Raw genomic sequence first — 9,341 nt, forward strand, 5'->3', positions numbered from 1 at the left:
ATGTAACAATTCCTCTGTCATGTCCAACAAAGTGCACATTCGCTACATCTGAGAGGTGATGTGATGTGGTTTATCAAGCTAAGAGACTGAATAGCAAATCAGACTGCCCTCAAACTTTACTTCTACCATGAACTCAGCCTCAGCCACCAACCTGGAATTTGGGGAAAGAAATACAGGTTTGACCGAGTTGTTGGAAGACTTACTATTCAGTCATGCATGTGAAGTCTTTTGAACACTCAGAACTGGTGGGTAAATGCACAGTTTTAACTGTGAAGCACTTACTGCAGGATAGCATCAGGATCCTACACATCTTGTGTGTAGAGGAAGCACATTGTGTCTTAGAAAATACATTTCTGGACCCTGGCCCAATCTCTGGATAATTAGTGCTTCCCACAAAAAAAAAGAAATTGACAATTCAATTCTTTTTTTTTTTACTTTCCTGATACTGGAGTATGAGTAATTTGCATTGTGAACAGAGAGGAATCTCCCATGTCCCTCAAGTTGCCCATGAGTACAATGTACACTGTACACCTGTATACTCAAGGTAGTAAGAAAGATTAATCAGACACGAGGGATGGGCTAGGGAATCTAGCTGATAGGGGCTGGGGGGTACTCTCACTGGCTTTTGCCTCTTGTTCCAAATTTTTTTCCTATCTCTTTTGGCATTACTGAGGAGAAACTGCAGTTTTCTCAGCTACAAAGGGCCAGCACCTTGTCAGAGGTGCCAGTCTCTTGGTGTGAGCCAAGACTATTCAAAGACATGAACCATACCTAAACAAAAATGATGTGGCCAATTATCACCCAGTTATTACTCTTTCCTCTCTAGGCAAAGTGATTGAGAAAACAGTAGCAGACCAGCTCCAGGTCTTCTTGGATAGCTCATGTGCTCTGGACACCTTTCAATCTCATTTCAGGCTGGACTACTGAGCAGAGATAGTTCTGGTGGCTATAGCTGAACACCTCCATCTGAATGGAGACAAAGGTCATGCTTCTTTGTTGTTCCTAAAGGATCTATCTGCTGCCTTTGATACAGTACATCATGCCATCCTGATGAGGCAATTGAAGGTAGAAGTAGGTATCAGAGGATGTGCCTTCCTCATGGATTGGACTCAGAGGGTTTCCATTGGAGAACAGCTATCCTTAATGTGGGAAGTATTCTGTGGGGTTTCACAGGACACAATCTTATCCCCCATGTTGTTCAATAGCGATGGGCATGAACAGAATCAGAAGGCTGGTTCTTGAAGTGTTAGTTTGTATGAGCTCGTGACCCCTGCTTTCTGCTCCCCACCATTTTCCACAGGGAGCAGAAGGCAGGGGTTTAAATGGCTCAGAGCTGAACCCAAGAAAACCCCTTTAAACAGCAGAGCCCCATGAAGCTCAGCAGTTTGCTCTGCAGCTCAGTTGTTTAATGGGGCTTTCTTGGGCAGCAAGCCCCATGGGCTGATTGCCAAAGAAAGCCAAGTTAAACAGCTGAGCAACACACAGCAGTTTGCTCAACACAAAGCAGTTTGCTCTGTGCCTTTCAGTTATTTAAAGGGACATTGATGGATAGTGAGCCTCAAGGGCTGCCTGCCAAAGAAAGGTCCTTTAAACAGCTGAGCAGCATTGAGCAGTTTAAACTTTAAAGGTACTGCTCAAGAAAGCCCAAAACAGCTGAGTGGTGGGGAGCCCTCCCAGCTGCTCAGCTGTTTTTGCGGCTTTTTGCTCTGGTCATGAACTGCTACGAATCCCACAAACTGCTTTAAAAGTTCACAGAAATTCCTGATGGTAGACCCATCATGAACTTCACTTGGTAAACCACAAACATGGCAAAATTCATCTCGAATTTTGCTTTGAGGTTTGGTTTGTGCCCATCCCTATTTTTCTATACTGGGTCCTGCAAGACTTCTCCACAATCCTTGTGCTTAACTGAATTAAGCCACAATGTACCAATTGTTCTTGAAGATTTTTGTCTCATTTTTAGGACACAGATGCCTTAACTTCCATTTAAAAACTACAATGAGATTGGAGTGTAGATTAAATAGATTTTTTTTCTTGACCCAACAAGGGAGAGTTTCTGAAATATAATTCTCAGATAAGAGGAGTGTCTCCTTAGAAGCTGCATAACTGCTGGTATTTAATGAGAGGAATAAAAGTTGAAAAGTAAAAAGCTGTGATTGTCTGACCTATGGTGATATTTTGCTACAGTCTGCCCAGCCTGAATGCATAAAAATGCTGAAACAAAGACTGGAATAATGTTGAGAGGCTTTCATCGCAGAATGTTTTTTTTAAAAACCAAACCTCTCTGTCTTAACCCCTACAAATTGGTACATTCACTTACATTTTATCATTGGCATAATTAAAAAAAAAGTCTCTAGGAAGGGGCATTCTCATTACAATAAAGGACCACTTCAGACCCAATTGAAATGAAAAAGAAAGAGCACAGCTTACATCTAGATACCAAGTGGTAATTTCTAGGGAAGCATAAAATGCCAAATGTGTAACAATTATGTTTTATAACTCTGTGTTCAAAGGACTTAATAGTATTTTATTGCACAGAGAGGCTTCAGCTCAAGCAGACCTATTTTACTGGAGTGCTCCCTGCCTTATGTTGTTAAAGCACTTCATCAACTTTCTTTCTTATTATCAGTAAGAGAATGATGAGATTAATTTTTGAACACATTTAAGCAGCTTAAAAAATGACAGTAACAAATTTCACTAAGCATTTGTCTTATGCAGTTACTCAAACTGATAAATATACAGTGCATACTCTAAGCAGAGTTATATCCTTCTAAACTCATTGGTTTCAGTGGACTTTGAAGTGCTTAGGGATAGTTAGAATTAAGTCCAGTAGAATCTTGAAGACCCACAAGAGTTTCAGGGCATAGGCTTTCAAGAGTCAAAGCTCCCTTCACAGACTGCTTAGGGATTCCACTGTAAATTATCTCAGACATAGCAGGTATGTAACACAATTCTCTCCTCAGTCACCTAGCACTGCGATTCACATCACCACATAAACTGTTGCATCTGTTTTTGGTGGTGGCTGATAAAACGGCTCTTTGATAAGCCTGTATTAAGAACACTTGGGGACAAGAAGAGGAGAGGGGGAAAGTTAAAACAATGTTGTTGACTTGACCAAAACACTGATCAGCTAACAAATCAGAGAAGTGTCAGCAATATTTTCATTGCTTCTTTCCCTTAACTTAAAACTTTTATCAGTAACGGAAACAATTGAAGAAATGTTGACCAGCCATTTTCTGCTAGATCAGTTTGTAATGGCTTTTTTTCAGGATTCCTGTTTTCGCATACAAGGGCATGACAGCTGAAAATAAAATCCAGGACATATTGAAATGCTTATGTTTTTCAAAACTAAACAAACATCCTTTGTATTGCATTTGGTATAGTCACATGTTTTTCTTTTTCGTCATATATATTAATCTACAATCTACAACTGAATCATCTGCAATATCTTACTTTTCAATCACAGAACCATCTTTCAGACATAGTTACAGCAAAGCAGAGTACATATATCTTTGTTTTAAAGGACAGCACAAGTTTGCTTGCTGTTGTACTTAGAGGATGTTACTGTCTAAAGGAGTTATACCACTGTAAGCAAAATGATTGACGTTTACAACAGAAAGCGAGGAGGGAAAAAACCCTGTTATTGCCTTAATGAAAAAAAAAATCAATGGAAGCAAAATGAAGACAAGAGATTTTGTCTGAGTTGCCGTTAATACTAGTGAAGCACTATGGATATTAGAAGGTCAACAAATAAATTAGTCCAAGTGTTATGAAATGAATGATTTGGTTTCCAACTGTATTGAGTGCAAATTGTTCACTGACTATTAGAGCAGGTAATTTTTATCCACAGTGCCTCAATTACTGTCCCATAAGCAATAATACAGTTGTAAGAGCTGCTAGTTCGATCGAGTGACCTCTGAGAAGGTGGGCTGGGACAGTGGACTTTACAGTGATGGATCACTAAGTCTGGTCTCAAAGTGGTACCCTTCCTTTCTTTCATGGGAGCGCTTAGGAAAGAAACATTACTTCTTGATTCATTTGACCAAGATGGTCCTGTTTTCAAGTGTCATTCATTAAGGACAGATTGTGAAGCTCTGTGTTTCTTAGGAAAGAATTATGACAATGGCTTTGCATTGTGTTCTGCACACTCTACTAAATGATATCATGATGACAGGAATAAAACTCTCTTTATTGTCCAGTTAGTGTGTGCAGTGAGATTCATGCAGTGACCATATTTTACCAGAGAAAGCAAATTAGGGTATATGTACTAAGCTATCTTAAAACACTAACGTTATATATTAGGAATTCTTAAAACTGAATTTCATCTCATCTGAATCTCATTTTATGAATGACAAGATGGAGCCTGACTATGATAAATGCACATGAAATCCCTATAGAATAGATTTAAAATATGGGCATCTTAGAAAATCCCCTTTACATTGGCATCATGTATATCAATTCACAGTGAAACAATTTTTTAAAATGAACTGAAATACAACTAATTCATTCCATTCTTTTGGGCAACAAAACCAAAGGAGAATAATGACGTGTATTAATGCCATTTGTTCATTTCCTACTATTCTTTCTTCTAAACCTTCTCTCATTTTCTTCCTCCCTTCCTCCTTCACCCACCCCGAACAACACTTACTATGCTGTGCGGGACAACAATTTCTGAGGTGGGATAGCTTCAGGTTAGTGCTGGTGGTGGCCAGCTTTCAGTGAGTAGAGAGACTTGCTTTCATCCTGTCTTTACCTTGGACACAATGCTTGCAGACTTGGCTTGGTGCATCCTGGAAAACGTAGTGCCCAGGGGATGTCAGACATGGTGTCTGATCTACCTTGGGTCTACATTTGCCAGGGTGCATGAAAACACTGGATACAGGGCTGTAGCTACAGTGGGGCATCTCGGGGCTAGCCCCCCTGACTTACTGGCAAGACCCCACAACTTCCCATCCAGTCCAGGGCCCCCAAGCAGTGGCAGGTGCAGGAAAGGAGCCAGGTATTCTTTAATTTGATTAGCCAGTGCCCCCTACAAAATTTAAATGCCCCCTGACTTTAAAAATCCTGGCTATGGGCCGGATTAGATGGGATGGGCAGGGATGAGAAGAGAAAGAGTATGTCAGTTTGCCTGATACTTAATGGTTCAGCTGGCCACAAGGCTAGTAACAAAAGGCTCCAACCACCTCATAAGGGCAGTAGAAGCAGTGACCTGGTCTGGCACAATAAGTACTGTTGAGAGAGGAAGGAGGGTAAGTAACAAAGAGAGGACAAAGAGGAGAGGGCAGCAGCATTAGGGATGTTCAGCTCAAAATTTATCACTTTAATTCTGTATTCCATGGCAGAGTGGTGATCTGAGGACCTGGATCTCCCAGATCCTAGTCTCAAACTCTGAACAACTACACAACACTTCTGTTGAACGCCAGCAAGCAGCCAGGCCTGGGTGAGTTATGCAAGTCTGGTGGTAACAAGTTGCCTAGGGGTACTGCCAGACCTGGCCCACTTAATCCTCCCTCAATGGCAAAAACAGCCCTAGAAAGGGTCCTGCCCCTCCCCCTGCCTTTTATTTACAGCAACTGAAGCTACTTTTGCTGCCTAGCAATAGCTAAAGTGGCCACTGAGTTTCTTAAACCTACAGGTGTTGCTTCTGCTGGGGGTGAGGTTAACTCCCCTATACATTTCTTTTAGAATTCAGGTTTTTCTGCAAGCCTGGGGGCTTTTTCTGGTTCACAGAGAGATCCATCTTGTCTGTTCATTACTTCAGTCATTGGATTTAAGTATCCACAAATTTGGCCATGTTGAGAATTAGATATGTTGATGTTGGCTGTGTGCAGTTTTGCCTAATTAAGTCTTCCTTTCCTTCATTCTTCATTTTACATAAACCAGGTACTTTCTGCACACACACAAAAGGGGTGGGGGCGCTTAACCAAGCAACCAGAAACATACACTCCAAGCAGCTGCTTCCAGGTGATGCTCTTTTTCTACCTTGCATTTCCATGTCTCCATGTCTTCTCTTTTACTAAAACTGTGGTCAGGGGCAATGCTGAGTACAATCATTTGGAATTTTTGATGCAGATGCTAATTTTTTTTGCTAACATTACACAAAAGGAATATACACATATGCGGAGGCAATACTTGACCCCAAAACATACCAAACCAACCCTCAGAATCAATGAGTCTTATTCTCACACCACTCTTCTATTCTACCTTACATCAATCAACACCTGCAACTAAACAGCCAGCTCTTTGACTAAGAACAACCCTAATTTAAACCTGCTCTAGTACTACTACAGCTGTTGACAGCAATTAAGCAAAAGGAGGGATGACTAATTGCAGGGATGGCTGCAGAAGGTATTAGGCAGCAATGGACGAGAGATTTCATTATGAATTGCATGCTGACCATAGGCCACTAAGTGATTCCACTAGATTGAGATTTATATGAGGTCACGGGAAAGGTAGGTGAAAGGTTCAATGTAAAGCTGAAACCATCCTTTATTATAGTACTAACCCACAATCTCTGATGACATATGCTGCACACACAGGAATCAACTGCCCCATCCTCACAGTCCAAATTCTTGTCAGGCTAACCTTGTCACATATGAATGCGCACTATAGGAGTCGAGGAAGAAACACCCTGGGGTTGCTGTGTGACCAACAGACACAAACCAAATTTATATTTCTATATATGTGATTATGATGAAACATCACCATATTTTACCACTTAGTTAATAATCACTTCAGAGTTACACATTTATTGCTTGAAGATTAAGTATGTTTGAAAGAACTACTATACTACTACTATAAACAATGTGCCAAAGCCTCTTGAATTATGAAACTTAGGTTAATTCTTCTTCTTCTTTATTCATCTTTATTTTGTGTGTATGATCTGTTAATATATTGATCTATGAGTTATTGTAATAGTTAATTTATCCTGATTAATCAATCAAAGAGTTAAAGGCAAGAGTAACTTTGAGTTGGCTGATGAATGCCCAAACTGAAGAGATTCAGCTAATTTTAAGTGAAACACCTCAGGCACTTTTTGGCACAGTCATTAATGCCACAGGACAGCAACTAATGCACAACAATTCTGAACCTTTGAAAAATGGAAAAATCATTCCTTTGTAATAATGTAAACTGGAAAAAACCCACATGAGAAACAGAATATACATATCAGTCTAACAGTATCTATCAGGCCTTGCTTTTTAGGAATCTTCTGGACACCTGTGTAAACTTGCTAATCATGTCTTCCAAATCTAAGACATTATTTTGCTTAACTTGGCCCATTATACCTATCAAATGATCTGAATTTCCTTCCAGTAAACCTTTTAGAACCCACATCTTAAAGAGGAACAGATCCAATAAACCTCTGATGAACTTCATATGGACTATACTCAAATAACAATTTGTTTCATTTGTCATAAGTTAGAATGTGCATGCACAGCACTGTCCAAGAGCAGCTCAAGAGCCAACCTACATGGCTCCTTGCTGAAGTCAGCCTCTCAGACAATTATTCTAGTAGACCACACTGGCTGCCAACCTAAACTGTCCTCTATTATGAGCTTTAATCTACAACTACCATTTTACTGGCCACAGCACTCCTCAGCTAGTGTTCCTTATTGATATTTGCTGAGGACTAAATACTATAAATTATTGCTCCATAAAATATTAAAAAAACAAAACAAAACAGACATGCAATTAGAATAGACTGTGCAGCATGTAATTGACCGTTGCTTGGATTTGCCACCCTGCTTTATTTATGAAAAATCACCACGTGCCAATTCTCTCCTGGGAGGGAGATTTTCTGTTTAGTCCCTCCAATGAGCAACAGAGTGCTGCCCCATGACTGGAGTCTGAATTTCAATTCTAGCTGGTGCACAGTTGAGCTGAATAGCATTTGGCACAATGCAGAGTACAAGTGAGCCACTAAATGGTTGATTTACTAAATTATTATTGGATGAGCCTTTGCAGTTCCAAGGGAAAGTGCATCTCTTCATGGTGTGTTCAAATTGTTCGGTGTTTAAATATTCAGCATGAGGCTAATGTGAACTGATGAAGTGAGACTACAAACATTCACTTTCAATATAGGCGGAGAGACAGAGATGCAACATATCATGTGGCCTGTGGAGGTGAAAATGATTTATATTTAAGGATGTTGCTGCCCACTTCCATTACTTTAAGGTGCTCTTAATTAGCCTAGTGTTTGAAGGAGTAATTCAGGATGCGGGGTGGGGTGGGGGGTGAGGACAGACACAAACAGTCCACCAGATTTGTGGCTTACTGCGATTACAGAATTCCAATGAGGTCTGCTTCAAAGCCCAGCTTCAGCAAAAGGTTTTCAGCTGGCATCATTCTACATCTCATTCAAAAGGGGGGGGGGCTTGCCTTCGAACAAAATTCAGAGCAGCAGTCAACAAATGTGTTTCTAATATAATGCTGGTTTGTAATTATATGACTTCTGCGAGAAAAAAAAAGATAATTTCTTTACTGCCACCTGCTGGAGCTGGTAATAACCCTTTGTCATACTAAAAGAACAAACATCCTCAGTTTAGAGGACAGTTACGGCAAGCATTTAAAATACTGTGATCCAGGATACTTACAGTAGATTAGAATTTTTTATTGGTACTGTGTTGCCATAACAACATAAAGGCAGCAGATGACTTAAGCTAAGCTTGCAAAGCAAAAGACTGCTCATCTGGCAGTTAAAATGAATACAGTTCACTTCACAAGTTCCCCATATGGACCCTTAGTGTAAGGTAATGAGGATACCATATGGTGAGAAAAGAAATGCACAGAGAACAATTGTGCTCTACTGGATGAGTGAACTGGGTAGCAAGTTACGAGAAAACACAGGAGAGAGATTTGTCTGTGTGCTCTCTAGCTCAAGGGTTCTTTCAGAAGAGGGAATTCCTCTAGTCTTCCCTTAATCCACTTCTTAATGCCTGCATGCATAGATGTGACAAAGAAGCATATTGAACATTTTGTGACATCATTCATCATAAACTGTCAGCCGTGTTTACAAATCAGCCCTGAATGATCTTATACATCTGTAATTCTTAAGAGGTAACAGTGCTAAGTTTTAAGCTAAAGTGCAGGGAAATTTAAGCACTCCTGACAAGCAGAAACATTAGTGGTAATCATTTTAGAAATGCTTGCATCTTTTTTGTTGTTGCTGCATGCATGTTTGGCTGTAAATAATGCTGAAACGTATAACAGCTTTTCAAAAGGAAGATGGAGAAATTGAATAAATACTTTTTATACTTGCAAAAGATTTTTAAAAAGCAATAATTGATTGGAAGCACAAGGAATCATTCTCTCACATACACTTACAAAACATACGACTAACT

The sequence above is a fragment of the Gekko japonicus genome, unplaced genomic scaffold (genome assembly GCF_001447785.1).
Source record: "Gekko japonicus isolate JY-2015 unplaced genomic scaffold, Gekko_japonicus_V1.1 scaffold406, whole genome shotgun sequence".
Lineage (NCBI taxonomy): Eukaryota > Metazoa > Chordata > Lepidosauria > Squamata > Gekkonidae > Gekko > Gekko japonicus.